Genomic DNA, 18575 nt, shown 5'->3' with positions numbered 1-18575 from the left:
AAGGGGAGAGAGTAGAGATGAGATGAGCCTTCCATAGGTCTGGAGATGGGACAGAGAAAAGGATGTCAGTGAAGATTCCTCTGGAGGATGCACTGTCAAAGGTGTCTGCAATTGGGAGGCCAGGGTTTGCACCAAGATGCCTTTTTTATGCTTTTTCCATCCAGATTTTGTGAGAGGGTGGATAGGTGATAGTGTAGCAGTTGGAGTAGATTGGAGGGATGGAGAGTGCCATCTTAGAGCAAGAGAAGAAGATGCGAGAGGCAGAGAGATAAAGAGGGGATGGGGGGCTGTAAGGCACAGTTCTGACCCTAATGCTCAAGTGGATGTTAAGAGTAAAAGTCCCAAAGCAATGCAGGGTGTACCTTTTAAAAGCAACAGTCACAAAGCAATGCAGGATGTGAGCACACCTATTAAAAGCAACAGTCACAACGCAATGCAGGATGTGAGAACACCTATTAAAAGCAACAGTCACAAAGCAATGCAGGATGTGAGCACATCTATTAAAAGCAACAGTCACAAAGCGATGCAGGATGTGAGCACACCTATTAAAAGCAACAGTCACAAAGCGATGCAGGATGTGAGCACACCTATTAAAAGCAACAGTCACAAAGCGATGCAGGATGTGAGCACACCTATTAAAAGCAACAGTCACAAAGCAACAGTCAGAAAGCAATGCAGGATGTGAGCACATCTATTAAAAGCAACAGTCACAAAGAAATGCAGGATGTGAGCACATCTATTAAAAGCAACAGTCACAAAGCAATGCAGGCTGTGAGCTGACCTTGGTGCAATTATTTTAAGGCACATGTATTGCAGCACTGTAGTACAGAGTGGAAGCAAAAAGGAATTGAGAGCTCAGGAAGTAAAGACAATTGTCTTGGGAGGATAGCTCAGGGGCAACTTGCTCGCCTTGGAAGCAAGACAACACAGAGCAACACAGGTTCAATCCCCGGGTCCACGGTTAGAAACATCTGGGTATTAAGCACTTTATAAATAGCATATCCTATCATATTAAAGAACTTTTCTCCATGAAGTACATGGGGGAGAAGCACCAGCTGAGCTAGATCAGTGAGAAAGTCAGGAGTGTCACAGGCACAGAGTCAAGGATAGCTGAGGCAGGCAAACGGAACAGTCAGTCAGCATTCATGTTATGGCAGAAGGAAGGAGGCGATAGTCCAAGGGCGAGTGTTGGAAGTGCCTAGCAGCATGGTGCATTCTTTGCCTATAGTAGAGTGGGGGGGCCAGCTAAGCCCGGACTGGCACAGCCACCAGGGCCTTAGATGTGGGCCTTTGCTGTAGCGGCAGGTGCCACTGTTTGGATAATGAAGGCGAGGAAGCCAGTGAGGGCAGGGGGCAGCAACCGTTGGCTCCACACAGCTAGAAGCGGTCGGCCATCTTGTAGAGATTAAACTGATGCAGTGTGATCTATTCACACAAAATGTGGCCTACAACCAATACCACCGTGCCTCAAACATTTTTGATCAATAGATGGGTGTACAATACTAAATGTGTACTCACCTGAGATTACAGAACCAACCACCTAAAGTTAGGATTTGGTTAGGTTGAGGTAAGAGTCATAACTTGTTTAGGACATCTGTGACCAGAAAGCAGTTTACTTCAAAGTAAAGCCATGAAAAATTAATTGGTTTAACAAACACATGGAGGTACAACTAACAATGTATTTGTAAAGTTAACACAGTGATGCATTGGCTCAAGGTCAATATTCTTCTAATCACCACCCATTCAGTTAATGAACACACTTGGGTGGGGATTACATTCAGCATCTCAGCTTTTCTAGGACCAAGTTAATTTAGTAAACATTTTGCTCACTATTCCTTCTTGGAATTTTGAGAGAACAGCTAGGATATCATTACACCCACAGCACAATGTAATTTCCAAATTTGCATGGGTTTTATTGCCTCAACTCTGTGAATACTTCGATTTGCCCTTTCTACTCTATTAAAATAATTTCCCCTTTTTTTAAATACATGTACATATAATTTAATGGAACACTTCACATCGTTTCCGGGCCCTTCACACCAAACCAATTTCTTTCAAAACTGTGCTTTAAGAGTGGAATTCACCCTCCCTCATGCAAGTACATCCCTATGCCGACCCTAGGCCAGGGAACTATCTAGAAATCCTGAGTGCCCCAATAATGTAAGACACCAGAGGTGATCCAAGGAGAAAAGTGTTCCACTAGAGATAGGCAATAGTGTAATAAACTAGAGGAGATCCTGAGAAGAAGAGTGTTCCACTAGAGATAGGCAATAGTCTATTACACTAGAGGGGGTCCTGAGGAGACAAGTGTTCCACTAGAGATAGGCAATAGAGTAATACACTAGAGGGGATCCTGAGGAGAAGAGTGTACCACTACAGATAGGCAATAGTGTAATACACTAGAGGGGATACAGAGGAGAAGAGTGTACACTATAGAAATGCAATAGTGCAATACACTAGAGGGGATCCTGAGGAGAAGAGTGTTCCACTAGAGATAGGCAACGGTGTAATACACTAGAGGGGATCCTGAGGAGAAGAGTGTTCCACTAGAGATAGGCAATAGTGTAATACACTAGAGGGTATCCCGAGGAGAAGAGCGTTCCACTAGAGATAGGCAGTAGTGTAATACACTAGAGGAGATCCTGGGGAGAAGAGCATTCCACTAGAGATAGGCAATAGTGTAATACACTAGAGATGGTCCTGAGGAGACGAGTGTTAACTAGAGATAAGCAATAGTTTAATACACTAGAGGGGAGCCGAGGAGAAAAGTGTTCCACTAGAGATAGGCAATAGTGTAATACACTAGAGGAAATCCTGGGGAGAAGTGTTCCACTAGAGATAGGCAATAGTTCAACACACTAGAGGGGTTCCTGAGGAGAAGGGTGTTCCACTAGAGATAGGCAATAGTGTAATACACTAGAGGGGTTCAAGAGGAGAAGAGTGTTCAACTAGAGATAGGCAATAGTGTAATACACTGTAAGGGATGCTGAGGAGAAGAGTGTCCCACTAGAGATAGGCTATAGTGTATTACACTAGAGGGAATGCTGAGGAGAACAGTGTTCCACTAGAGATAGGCAATAGTGTATTACACTAGAGATGGTCCTGAGGAGACAAGTGTTAACTAGAGATAAGCAATAGTTTAATACACTAGAGGGGATCCTGAGAAGAAAAGTGTTCCACTAGAGATAGGCAATAGTGTAATACACTAGAGGGGGTCCTGAGGAGAAGAGTGTTACCATAGAGATAGGCAATAGAGTAATACACTAGAGGGGTTCCTGAGGAGAAGGGTGTTCCACTAGAGATAGGCAATAGTGTAATACACTAGAGGGGTTCAAGAGGAGAAGAGTGTTCAACTAGAGATAGGCAATAGTGTAATACACTGTAAGGGATGCTGAGGAGAAGAGTGTCCCACTAGAGATAGGCTATAGTGTATTACACTAGAGGGAATGCTGAGGAGAACAGTGTTCCACTAGAGATAGGCAATAGTGTATTACACTAGAGATGGTCCTGAGGAGACAAGTGTTAACTAGAGATAAGCAATAGTTTAATACACTAGAGGGGATCCTGAGGATACGAGTGTTACCATAGAGATAGGCAATAGTGTAATACTAGAGGGGGTCCTGAGGAGAAGAGTGTTACCACAGAGATAGGCAATAGAGTAATACACTAGAGGGGGTCCTGAGGAGAAGAGTGTTACCATAGGGATAGGCAATAGAGTAATACACCAGAGGGGTTCCTGAGGAAAAGGGTGTTCCACTAGAGATAGGAAATAGTGTAATACACTATAAGGTATGCTGAGGAGAAGAGTTTCCCACTAGAGATAGGCAATAGTGTAAGACACTAGAGGGGATCATGAGGGGCAAGAATGTCAAGGGTGTTGGTAATGGCCAGATAGAGGTTGCTGAGAGCAGAGTCGGTGGTAGAGTCAGGGGGGCGGAGGGATGAAGGTGGAGATAGGCAATAGTGTAATACACTAGAGGGAATGCTGAGGAGAAGAGTATTCCACTAGAGATAGGAAATAGTGTCTAAAAGTAGAGGGGATCCTGAGGAGAAGAGTCTTCCAATAGAAATAGGCAATAGTCTAACACACTAGTGGGGATCTAGAGGAGAGGAGTGTTTCCCTAGAGCTAGCCAATGGTGTAGTGTGCCAGAGGGGATCATGAGAAGAGGGTTCCACTAGAGACAGGCAATAGTGTACTACACTAGAGGGGATCCTGAGGAGGAGTTTTCCAGTAGAGATAGGCAATAGTGTACTACACTAGAGGGGATCCTGAGGAGTGTTCCACTACAGACAGTCAATAGTGTAATACACTAGCGAGGATCCTGAGGAAACCGTAGTGATGTAGAATTTGCTCCAGCGTTCAGCGAGGAGGGTGTTCTAGGCTGGCATTCATTTCATGGGAACTGACTCTAGAGTAATATTGGAAATTCCAGTTTTATAGATCCCATTCGCCATGTTTTCCCGTCGATGAACATTGCCTTGACACATGTGTCGTGCCAAGCATAGTGTGTTAAAGAGGGCTCCAGATAATTTAAATTTGGAATATTTTAATCCCAACGCTTTAAAGTTGAAAGTAAAATTACTTTATGGAGGTGTACAAATGTAATTCTCATTCCCAGTAGAGGCATGTTTTACATTAAGTAATAGAAACATGTCCTCTCTGTGCAATGCATGCTTCCATGCACATAGCAATTCAGGTAAAATAAAATATGCGTGTGTTCTTTACAATTACTCTACAGATCATAGAACAGTTTCCCTCTTACATCCAATGATGGTCTATAGTTATTAATTCAACCAGAGAGTCTTTAAGATTTTTCAGAAAGTTGGTTCCATTAATTTAGGCAAAGTGTTCCATAGGATGGGTACCTTAACACAGAAGGTTCAGTCTTCTTTCAGAATATTCCAGAAGTGATGCATTCCAAACAGCCGAGATGTATCCAATCATAATCAGCCACTATCTGTGAGCCAAAGGAAGCTGGGCGCAGCTGTGCAGGTGGGTTCTTCACAATTTCAGGCAATAGCCAAATTCTGTCCCATTGAAGAAGCACCGCCGCCTCCTCTCTGAAGCTTCCATTGCAGAGGAGATTTCACCACCTACATGCTCTCTCTCTCCTGGCGGATAAGATCATCCTGTGCACTGACGTATTTCCCACATTAAGTACACGGAAACAGATACTCAGGTTTACGTTTAGTCTAGTGTCTAATGAGGTCACTGCTCAGACTGAAGCTTTCTCCACATTCTGTGGACGTCTACAGTTTCCCACCTGTCTGTGTTCTCTGGTGACAAGATCTCCCTTCCTAGCAAATCCTTTCCCGCATTCGGTGCACACATGAGGTTTCCCCCTGTATGTTTATTCTGGTGGATAACAAGATTTCTCTCAGCAAACCTTTTCCACATTCAGTGCACACACAAGGTTTCCCACCAGTATATGTTCTCTTGTGATCAATACGCCATACCTACCTAGCAAATCTTTTTCCATTCAGTGCACTCTCGAGGTTTCTTATCTGTATGTGTTCTCTGGTGGTTATTAAGGAGTCTCTTCTGAGCAAACCTTTTGACACATTCACTGCACTCATGAGGTTTTTCACCTGTATGTGTTCTCTGGTGGATAGTGAGCTTTTCCTTCCGAGCAAACCCTTTCCCACATTCAGTGCACTCATGAGGTTTCTCACCTGTATGTGCTCTCTGGTGGATAGTAAGAGCTGCCTTCTGGGCAAACCTTTTCCCACATTCAGTGCACTCATGAGGTTTCTCTCCTGTATGTGCTCTCTGGTGGATAGTAAGAGCTCCCTTCTGGGCAAACCCTTTCCCACATTCAGTGCACTCATGAGGTTTCTCGCCTGTATGTGTTCTCTGGTGGCTATTAAGATTTCCCTTCAGAGTAAACCTTTTCCCACATTCAGTGCAAACATGACGTTTCTCACCTATATGTGTCATCTGGTGGATAGTGAGCTTTCCCTTCTGAGCAAACCCTTTCCCACATTCAGTGCACTCATGCGGTTTCACACCTGTATGTGTTCTCTGATGGATAGTAAGTGCTCCCTTCGAAGCAAACCCTTTCCCACATTCACTGCACTCATGAGGTTTCTCACCTGTATGTGTTCTATGGTGGATAGCAAGATTTATCTTCTCAGCAAACCCTTTCCCACATTCTGTGCACACATGAGGTTTCTCCCCTGTATGTGTTCTTTGGTGGATAGCAAGATTTCTCTTCTCAGCAAACCCTTTTCCACATTCACTGCACTGATGATGTTTCTCACCTGTATGTGTGCTCTGGTGGATAGTAAGAGCTCCCTTCCGAGCAAACCTTTTGCCACATTGAGTGCACTCATGAGGTTTCTCGCCTGTATGTGTTCTCTGGTGTATAATGAGCTTTCCCTTCTGAGCAAAGCCTTTGCCACACTCACTGCACTCATGAGGTTTCTCACCTGTATGTGTGCTCTGGTGGATAGTAAGAGCTCCCTTCCGAGCAAACCTTTTCCCACATTCAGTGCACACATGAGGTTTCTCACCTGTATGTGTTCTCTGGTGGCTAATAAGATCTCCCTTCTGAGCAAACCCTCTCCCACATTCAGAGCACTCATAAGGTTTCTCAGCTGTATGTGTTCTCTGGTGGATAGTAAGAGGTCCCTTCCGAGCAAACCTTTTCCCACATTCAGTGCACTCATGAGGTTTCTCCCCTGTATGTATTCTCTGGTGGATAGTGAGCTTTCCTTTCTGAGTAAACCCTTTCCCACATTCACTACACTCATGAGGTTTCCCACCTGTATGTGTTCTCTGGTGGCTAATAAGACTTCCCTTCTGAGCAAACCCTTTCCCACATTCAATGCACACATGAGGTTTCTCATCTGTATGTGTTCTCTGGTGGCTAATAAGACTTCCCTTCCAAGCAAACCTTTTCCCACATTCAGTGCACTCATGAGGTTTCCCACCTGTATGTGTTCTCTGGTGGCTAATAAGACTTCCCTTCTGAGCAAACCCTTTCACACATTCAGTGCACTCATGAGGTTTCTCACCTGTATGTATCCTAAGGTGATTTACAAGACTTCCCTTCTGAGCAAAGCCTTTCCCACATTCAATGCACACATGAGGTTTCTGACCGGTCTGTACGTGCTGTTGACAGATAAGTGTATCAGGCACATGGACATTATTCCCGAATTCAGTGCACTGAGGAGGATTTTTACCCATGTCCTCAAGTGCGCAATAAGTATGTTTTTGAGATGGCAACATTTTTGACATTCTGAGCACGTGTTCGGTTTCTCGGCAGTTCATTTTGTTAGGTGCTCAATAAGAGGACCCTCTCCACTGAATCTTTTATGAAATTCAGGGCACAGGTGAGCTTTCTCCTCTGTAGACCATTTATGGTGACAAACACGCTTTTAAAATATTCAGTGCATGGATACTGTTAGTAATTTGAATGTACTGGTGTTTCAAAATAATTCTTTAAACCAACTAGACTTACATTCAGAATGTATATAGATTGGCGCTCATATGTGTTCTCTCAGGAATAACAGGCAAAACAAAAAGCCTTGTCTCACTGCACATAAAGCACCGGTGCTATCATTATCAAACCCTTTTGTGTTAGTTAGTCTGTAATGCTGGTTTCAGGCTTTGCTCTTTACTAGTCCACAGAATGTAACAATCATTGTCGCTGAAATCTTTGGGCCATCCGTCACCTATTGAAGGAAAATTGAGACACACGTTATTAGTTTCACAATTGCAGGCATCACATGTAACATGCAGAATGGTTCCCAGTAATAGTGAAATGGTTCTCAGTAATAGTGAAATGGTTCTCAGTAATAGTGATGTGCATTAGTTAATTGCTCACATAGTAACAAGGCATCCTGATAGGTGGCAGGTTAGTGGTGCTCCAATGAGAACCTTAAATGTGATAGAGGTGATTTGCAGTAGGAATAGTGATTTGCAGGAATAGTGATTTGCAGCAATAGGAATAGTGATTTGCAGTAGGAATAGTGCAATGTATCGTTATTTAGAATGTTTTAGCATCCAAGAGCGTAAGAGAAAATAAAAAGAGTGGGTGACAAACATTTTAAGTGTATATTTTAATCATCATTACAAATGACTAAACTATTACTTTAAAGCGCCCCATTTCCATACACACGATAAAGGCAGGCGTTTGAGCCTGGGTCAGCGGTTCTTCACCAATAGGACACGTTTGAGAACTCTATTGTGCAATTACTGAGGACCTAATTTCATTTGGGCAAACACAAATATATACCAGCACTATTGAGGAAGCAAGGACTGAACTGAGACTTAAAAAAAAAGCACCAGTTTCTTCCCACAGTGTGAATGGCACAGGCCCAGTTAAACTGCATTTAAACATTGACTTTAAACAGATAATCTCAAAACACATCCTCCTTTCTTTAGGATTCACAGAAAGAACAAGGTTATATCAGAGACCGATAGAATGAGGCAAAGTGTATGAGAGACGCCCCCAACCTCCCTCTATCGTCCCATTTGACTTTATAATTGTTACGCTCACCTGGTATCCACGGGGATGCCACCCAGCCCTGGTTGGATGATTTGCACTCTCGAACCCTCTCCAGGTCCTTGGTAAGGTCTCTAGTTAAAGATGGGTCTGCAATATAGGAGAGCTGGATTCAATACCAGATTGTCTTTATGCTTTCCCACCTCCTGTGGTCTCAACTACTTCCTCCCACTTGGGCCTTCTCCTCACCTTAATATTGTAAAAGGTGGATTCTCCGTCCTGCTCCTCGTGGCAGGGGCGCGTAAATGTGGGGGGCGAGCAGCAACCAAGTTACTTCACTGGTGCAAGCCCCCCTGTGGGAATCCAGGCCTGATGCGACTCCATAGGTTTGCTGCTTTACAGTCCTTATATGCAGTTCTTATGTTCCTCTCAGTTCGAATAATAATGACTTGCTTCTTTCCTTTTAGGTATGGAAAGGTATTTTGGTGTTGTCATGCAGTTTGAAGATGACCATGGGTCGGTAGGCGAAAGCGCGGTGTGCGCGTTGCTGTCCGGTGAGAAATGAGCGATGCGCAGCGCTGTTTCGCCTTTTATATTGCTAACCTGTGCCTTTTCTCTCCTTGCAGGTTGTGATGTTCCTCACCGAGCGCCATAATGTTCCACCAATGATATTGACCAGGAGATGACTACCCAGGTAAGAATAGTGTGGCTTTCTTCATTCAGGAGGAAACGTGAGTAAACGCTTACTAATGCTGTCTTTCTTTCTCCTCTTTCCAGGTTATGGTATTCCAGGATGCATGCGGTGCCAGATGATGTAGTGCGTACCTTCAGGTGAGTGGAACTGAAGTCTGCGATGGATTGAAAACAGGATAATGTTCCAGGTAAGTTTTGTAGTGTTCTTTCTCTCTCTGCAGGTCCTTGGTTTCAGGTAAGCTGGCATCAAAGAACTGGACACGGTGAGCGTTACACTGCCCACAGCAGAATAACGCAAAGCATGTTCTGCTGTTTGGGTGTCGTTTAAATACTGTCAGGTAAAGTAGGCCAGGTAAAATAGTCCCAGGCCTGCGACACCCAAAGTAGTCCAGGTAAAGTAGTCCCAGGCCTGCCCCACCCAAAAGACTAGACCACATAGCTCAGTTCCTTGTAACTGAGCTATGTGTGTGCCTCCATGTTGGCTGAACCCCCATCAAGTTAAATAGTCCCAAGTAAATAGTCCCATTCTAATGTCGGTCTTCATGATGGTTATGAGCCTGGCGCCAAAGGCGCCAGGACTGACTCCAAGAGAGTCTTGGATGAGGTTTTAAGGCCTTGACCTGGCTCTAACTGGAAGGCTGACTTGCCAGTGAGGGCCAGGAGCAAGGGTCATGACAATAATTGTGCCATGTAATTAAGCTAATTGGCCCAAGGGGCACCACTTGTATTGCCCTGTATGAAATACCACAGGGTAGATTTCAGGGGACACACACTCCGTTTTATTGTTGAGGGGTGTGTGCAAATGCTTCTGTTAATTTCCAGTTTCCCATAGCCCGATCTATACCCCTCCTTTTTGTGGATTCTGATAATTGCAACCTAAGTTCAATCTCAGCGTGCCCCTGCGCCCTCTGTGCTGTGCCCAAGAATAGGTTCAATCTCAGCGTGCCCCTGCGCCCTCAGTGCTGAGAGCAAGGACTCACAAAATGTTACCCTGAGAACTGCTCTCATCACATCTCTAGTATCTAGTGGGGATGGCGCCCCATCATTGCTAATATCCAACAACTTGGAAGGGAAGACAACGCAGAGCAACAGGGGTTCTAAACCTGGTCCCACACTTAGAGGCGGGACTCCAGCATGGAGTACGATATTCAAACCCATGTTAATGTTCATTCAATGTACTACCAAAATGAAAGAAGCTTTCTCACATACTCATTTCAAACACAACTGAATCCATTACTTCCAACAGGCAATCTGTTAATTTAATATCTGTCAATTCTTTGGGGTTTAGGGATCCTATGATTGGAAAGGAGGCAAGTTGACATTTAACCCCAGATGCATGTTTTGCAGATGTCATTCTGCCAACACAGATACACAACATCTCCTCCTCTCCAGTTTCACCCGGTGTCTAAAGGGAAGCAGTATTTAAGCTTTGATGTCATTTCTGGAGCCTTCTCTGCAGGCACCGTCCATCTCTGTGAGAAGAGCACAATGAAAGCCTTACTACTCGCTAGTCTAATGTGGCCAGTGGTGCCCTGAGAGCAATCTCATGCTCGAGGCTTGGGCAGTGTTGCCATGTTAACCTATTGAGACTTGCTCGCTAGTCCAATGTGACATGTGGTGCCCTGAGAGCAATCCCATGCTCGAGGCTTGGGCAGTGCTGCCATGTTAACCTACTGAGACTTGCTCGCTCGTCCAATGTGGCCGGTGGTGCCCTGAGAATGATCTCATGCTCGAGGCTTGGGCAGTGTTGCCATGTTAACCTATTGAGACTTGCTCGCTCATCTAATGTGACCTGTGGTGCCTTGAGAGCAATCTCATGCTCGAGGCTTGGACAGTGTTGCAATGTTAACCTACTGAGACTTGGTCGCTCGTCCAAAGTGGCTGGTGGTGTCCTGAGAATTATCTCATGCTCGAGGCTTGGGCAGTGTTGCCATGTTAAACTATTGAGACTTGTTCGCTCGTCCAATGTAGCCGGTGGTGCCCTGAGAGCAATCTCGTGCTTGAGGCTTGGGCAGTGTTGCCATGTTAACCTATTGAGACTTGCTCGCTCGTCCAATGTAGCCGGTGGTGCCCTGAGAGCAATCTCATGCTCGTGGATTGGGCAGTGTTGCCATGTTAACCTATTGAGACTTGTTCGCTCGTCCAATGTGTCTGGTGGTGCCTTGAGAGCAATCTCATGCTCGAAGCTTGGGCAGTGTTGCCATGTAAACCTATTGAGATTTGCTCACTAGTCCAATGTGGCAGGTGGTGCCCTAAGAGCAATCTGATGCTCAAGGCTTGGGCAGTGTTGCCATGTTAACCTATTGGGACTTGCTCGCTAGTCCAATGTGGCCGGTGGTGCCTGAGAGCAATCTCATGCTCGAGGCTTGGGCAGTGTGGCAATGTAAACCTATTGAGACTTGCTCATTCGTACAACGTGGTCGGTGGTGCCCTGAGAGCAATCTCAAGCTCAATGCTTGGGCAGTGTTGCCATGTTAACTTATTGAGATTTGCTCGCTAGTTTGAGTTGACCTGCGGTGCCCTGAGAATGATCTCATGCTCGAGGCTTTGGCAGTGCTGCCATGTTAACCTATTGAGACTTGCTCGCTCGTCTAATGTGGTCGGTGGTTCCCTTAGAGCAATCTCATGCTTGAGGCTTGGCCAGTGTTGCCATATTAACCTATTGAGACTTGCTCGCTAGTCTAATGTGGCCGGTGGTTCCCTGAGAATGATCTCATGCTCAAGGCTTGGGCAGTGTTGCCATACTTACCTATTGAGACTTGCTCGCTAGTCCAATGTGGCCGGTGGAGTCCTCAGAGCAATCTCATGCTCGAGGCTTGGGCAGTGTTGCCATGTTAACCTACTGAGACTTGCTTGCAAGTCTAATGTGACCTGTGGTGCCCTGAGAGCAATCTCATGCTCAAGGCTTGGGCAGTGTTACCATGTTAACCTATTGAGACTCACTTGCTAGTCCAATGTGGCCGGTGGTGCCCTGGGAGCAATCTCATGCTCGAGGCGTGGGCAGTGTTGCCATGTTAACCTATTGAGACTCGCTCGCTAGTCTAATGTGGCTGGCAGTGCCCTGAGAGCAATCTCATGCTCGAGGCTTGGGCAGTGTTGCCATGTTAACCTACTGAGACTCACTTGCTAGTCCAATGTGGCCGGTGGTGGCCTGAGATCAATCTCATGCTCGAGGATTGGGCAGTGTTGCCATGTTAAGCTATTGAGACGTGCTCGCTAGTCCAATGTGGCTGGTGTTCCCAGAGGGAGATCTCATACTCAAGGCTTGGGCAGTGTTGCCATGTTATATATTGCAAACAACTTTCTGCAGGAAACATAAAATAAACTGTAATATTAAGGAGGTTGCTTGCTGCAGTTTGCTATGAGCCAGTAAACACGCTGCAAACATTATAGCCGTCACACTTCAGAGGTCCATTTGAGCACACCATTTGAGCACACCACAAACACATTACACATCCACACACCACTAATAACATATTGCTCAGGAACTTCCTTCATGTAAATATGCATCACTAGCGCAGACTCTATCCTAATCCATACCTCTAAATATGCATCACTAACACAGACACTATCCTAATCCACACCTCTCAATGTGCATCACTAGCACAGACACTATCCTCATCCACACCTCTAAATATGCATCACTAGCAGACACTATCCTCATCCATACCTCTAAATATGCATCACTAGCACAGACACTATCCTCATCCACACCTCTAAATATGCATCACTAGCATAGACACTATCCTAATCCACACTTCTAAATATGCATCACTAGCGCAGACTCTATCCTCATCCACACCTCTAAATATGCATCACTAGCACAGACAATATCCTCATTCACACCTCTAAATATGCATCACTAGCGCGGACACTATCCTCATCCACACCTCTAAATATGCATCACTAGCAGACACTATCCTCATCCATACCTCTAAATATGCATCACTAGCACAGACACTATCCTCATCCACACCTCTAAATATGCATCACTAGCATAGACACTATCCTAATCCACACTTCTAAATAGGCATCACTAGCGCAGACTCTATCCTCATCCACACCTCTAAATATGCATCACTAGCAGACACTATCCTCATCCATACCTCTAAATATGCATCACTAGCACAGACACTATCCTCATCCACACCTCTAAATATGCATCACTAGCATAGACACTATCCTAATCCACACTTCTAAATATGCATCACTAGCACAGACACTATCCTAATCCACACCTCTCAATATGCATCACTAGCACAGACACTATCCTAATCCACACTTCTAAATATGCATCACTAGCGCAGACTCTATCCTCATCCACACCTCTAAATATGCATCACTAGCACAGACACTATCCTAATCCACACTTCTAAATATGCATCACTAGCGCAGACTCTATCCTCATCCACACTTCTAAATATGCATCACTAGCGCAGACTCTATCCTCATCCACACCTCAATATGCATCACTAGCACAGACACTATCCTAATCCACACCTCTCAATATGCATCACTAGCACAGACACTATCCTAATCCACACTTCTAAATATGCATCACTAGCACAGACACTATCCTCATCCACACTTCTAAATAAGCATCACTAGCACAGACACTATCCTAATCCACACCTCTCAATACGCATCACTAGCACAGACACTATCCTAATCCACACCTCTCAATATGCATCACTAGCACAGACACTATCATAATCCACACCTCTAAATATGCATCACTAGCACATACACTATCCTCATCCACACCTCTAAATATGCATCACTAGCACAGACACTATCCTCATCCACACCTCTAAATATGCATCACTAGCACAGACACTATCCTCATCCACACCTCTAAATATGCATCACTAGCACAGACACTATCCTCATCCACACCTCAATATGCATCACTAGCACAGACACTATCCTCATCCACACCTCTAAATATGCATCACTAGCACAGACACTATCCTAATCCACACCTCTCAATATGCATCACTAGCAGACACTATCCTCATCCATACCTCTAAATATTCATCACTAGCACAGACACTATCCTCATCCACACCTCTAAATATGCATCACTAGCATAGACACTATCCTAATCCACACCTCTAAATATGCATCACTAGCACAGACACTATCCTCATCCACACCTCTAAATATGCATCACTAGCACAGACACTATCCTAATCCACACCTCTCAATATGCATCACTAGCGCAGACACTATCCTAATCCACACCTCTCAATATGCATCACTAGCAGAGACACTATCCTCATCCACACCTCTAAATATGCATCACTAGCACAGACACTATCCTCATCCACACTTCTAAATATGCATCACTAGCACATACACTATCCTCATCCACACTTCTAAATATGCATCACTAGCACAGACACTATCCTAATCCACACCTCTCAATATGCATCACTAGCACAGACACTATCCTAATCCACACTTCTAAATATGCATCACTAGCACAGACACTGTCATAATCCACACCTCTAAATATGTATCACTAGCACAGACACTATCCTAATCCACACTTCTAAATATGCATCACTAGCACAGACACTATCATAATCCACACCTCTAAATATGCATCACTAGCACATACACTATCCTCATCCACACCTCTAAATATGCATCACTAGCACAGACACTATCCTCATCCACACCTCTAAATATGCATCACTAGCACAGACACTATCCTCATCCACACCTCTAAATATGCATCACTAGCACAGACACTATCCTCATCCACACCTCAATATGCATCACTAGCACAGACACTATCCTCATCCACACCTCTAAATATGCATCACTAGCACAGACACTATCCTAATCCACACCTCTCAATATGCATCACTAGCAGACACTATCCTCATCCATACCTCTAAATATTCATCACTAGCACAGACACTATCCTCATCCACACCTCTAAATATGCATCACTAGCATAGACACTATCCTAATCCACACCTCTAAATATGCATCACTAGCACAGACACTATCCTCATCCACACCTCTAAATATGCATCACTAGCACAGACACTATCCTAATCCACACCTCTCAATATGCATCACTAGCGCAGACACTATCCTAATCCACACCTCTCAATATGCATCACTAGCAGAGACACTATCCTCATCCACACCTCTAAATATGCATCACTAGCACAGACACTATCCTCATCCACACTTCTAAATATGCATCACTAGCACATACACTATCCTCATCCACACTTCTAAATATGCATCACTAGCACAGACACTATCCTAATCCACACCTCTCAATATGCATCACTAGCACAGACACTATCCTAATCCACACTTCTAAATATGCATCACTAGCACAGACACTGTCATAATCCACACCTCTAAATATGTATCACTAGCACAGACACTATCCTAATCCACACTTCTAAATATGCATCACTAGCACAGACACTATCCTAATCCACACCTCTCAATATGCATCACTAGCACAGACACTATCCTAATCCACACTTCTAAATATGCATCACTAGCGCAGACTCTATCCTAATCCACACCTCTAAATATGTATCACTAGCACAGACACTATCCTCATCCACACTTCTAAATATGCATCACTAGCACAGACACTATCCTAATCCACACCTCTCAATATGCATCACTCGCTGAACATAGAACATGTCGCTCAGAAACTGCCTTCATGTAATTCTGCATCACTAGCTCAGACACTATCCTAAATCCACACCTCTCAATATGCATCACTAGCACAGACACTATCTTAAACCACACTTCTCAATATGCATCACTAGCACAGACACTATCCTAATCCACACCTCTAAATATGTATCACTAGCACAGACACTATCATAATCCACAATTCTAAATATGCATCACTAGCACAGACACTATCCTAATCCACACTTCTAAATATGCATCACTAGCGCAGACCCTATCCTAATCCACACCTCTAAATATGTATCACTAGCACAGGCACTATCCTTATCCACACTTCTAAATATGCATCACTAGCACAGACACTATCCTAATCCACACCTCTCAATATGCATCACTCGCAGAACATAGAACATGTCGCTCAGAAACTGTCTTCATGTAAATCTGCATCACTAGCACTGACACTGTCCTAATCCACACCACTAAGAGAATATCACTCAGAAACTGCCTTCATGTGAATCTGTATCACTAGCACAGACTAGGGGTGTACCGAATAGTTGACTGAACTATTCGGCTGAAACCAAATAGTCAGCCGAATAGTGGTTTACTACTAGAAATGTGTCTAGTAGTAAACCACTATATATATATTTCAAGCCTTTCCTTCTTTAAGAGTTGTTAGCAGTGTCTGATTCCACCCACTACCCAGGAGTCAATAGCAATGCAGATGGCGCTGTGGAAGGGAGCTTGGTAGCCCCAGAGATTGTGCTGCAGCTGTGCAGGTTGCCCTGTGTGGGCAAACTGGGCTCCGGGCCTCCTTGGAGGGTGGGAAGACGGAACTTGTGGCTCTGCCATTGAGTTTGTTTTTCTTTTCCCCACCTCGGCACTCTATATACCCACTGGTCATTTCATTCTGTTGCTGTTACCCACCCATTCACCCTCCTCGTGATATATATATATATATATATATATATATATATATATATATATATATATATATATATCTCACTCTCTCTCTCTCTCTCTCTCTCTCTCTCACTCACTCACTCACTCACTCTCATCAAACCCACACACCTAACCCTCAACGCCCCTGCCTCCATAGCTCAAAGAAAAAACCTTGCACTCTCAATACTAACACCAGGGAAACTGCTCAATGGCATTTGCATTGGTAAAGAATAGATAAGGCATGGCATGAGAGAGGCTCTACATGCATTCGCCAGGTAGAGCACTATGGGGCGTGAACTCCTTAAGCATCACACAGTGCCGCCCAATATCCCTAAATATAGGAACACGCTGAATGCCTTCAAAACATATGGCATTGGACGTGTTTTTTTTTTTTAAATCGGGCTCTTTTGACTGCCATCAGAAGGCGGTAAATGTGTGCCCAATACATGTTGTATGCTAATCTGGGCAGGTCCCTGCAAGCAGGTATGCAGTCAGAGTTTACTTAACCCAGCCCATGACATTGTGTGAATTGCTGATTAACTGCAAGGAAGCCATAAAGAGCCATTATGCCCTCAGCAGAAGCATTCTGCGCACAAGAATGATATGCTAATCCTTTGTACAGGAGCCTTTCATCTTGAAGAAGAGGGTGGGGGGGTCCATCTAAACGCCCGCCCCTCACCCCTCTCAAATTGAATAACACGACACCCGTCTTCTCTCCGCTATTGAGAACCACTAACAAAATGGGCTGAGAAACTCACTTTGCAGCTCGAGAGAAAGGAGGCAGCCCCTGCAAATATATCCCAGATGCCCCGGCTGTAAATGAAAGAGCGCCTCAATGCCAGCGAGCAGTCTGCGTTTTTATGTTAGTCTGCTCTAGATAAGGCCGAGAGGGGGCAAGGTTAACAAGACTGTATATATCGAGTGACTTCTACCACAGACAGAGGCCAGGGGAAGCCATTTGGTAGATAAGAGCCGTATGCTGGAGTGTAATGGAGAACGCAGTGTTTAAGTCTGAAGCTGTTCTCCATTTCAAAGCAGCTGCTATTGGCAGAATTGTACCCTTTGACCCAGTCATTGTCATAAATTAAAGCGGGACATTAAAGGTAAGGATATCGCATCTGCTTTGTGTTCATGAACGGTGATGCAATGGCGCCACCGGCTGGCCAATAAAAATAGTAGCTCACGCTTTCATGTAAGCTGTAATGAGCATAATTCAATCTTGCAGAGCAGGGTAGAACTTTGGCTTTGAGTAAGATTCCAGGAAGCATTCTGCCGAATGCAGAATAGCTGATTTCAGCCGGAATTCGGCCGAATGTTTACTCGAAGACGAGGTTCAGTACACCCCTAGCACAGACACTATCCTAATCCACACCACTATGAACATATTGCTCAGAAACTGCCTTCATGTGAATCCTCATGACTAGCACAGATGCTATTCTAATCCACACCTCTAAGAGCATATCACTAGAAACTGCCTTCATGTATATCTGCATCACTAGCACAGACACTATCCTACTCCACACCACTAAGAACATATCACTCACAAACTGCCTTCATGTAAATCTGCATCACTAGCACAGACACTATCCTACTCCACACCACTAAGAACATATCACTCACAAACTGCCTTCATGTAAATATGCATCACTAGCACAGACACTATCCTAATCCACACCTCTAAATCCAGGCATTTATTTCCATCTAACAACCAGATCTTCATGCACCCAACATTCCACAAACATTACTGTTGTGAGTTTTCCTTCTTGGCATTCTGATAGGCGTGTACACCCTCCACACTCTCCCCACCCTCCCCA

The 18575-nt window shown here is 44.5% G+C and overlaps 1 pseudogene; it reads right to left on the bottom strand.

The window, feature by feature from the left end:
* The window catches only part of LOC138511116 (zinc finger protein 585A-like), a 501977-nt pseudogene that overhangs the window by 381344 nt on the left and 102058 nt on the right, over positions 1 to 18575 (bottom strand).

This window comes from Ambystoma mexicanum, chromosome 6p (assembly GCF_040938575.1).
Source record: "Ambystoma mexicanum isolate Mex_15411 chromosome 6p, UKY_AmexF1_1, whole genome shotgun sequence".
Taxonomy (NCBI): Eukaryota; Metazoa; Chordata; class Amphibia; order Caudata; family Ambystomatidae; genus Ambystoma; species Ambystoma mexicanum.
Note: the sequence above shows the minus strand (reverse complement) of the source record. Positions and strands in the feature narration are given on the sequence as shown.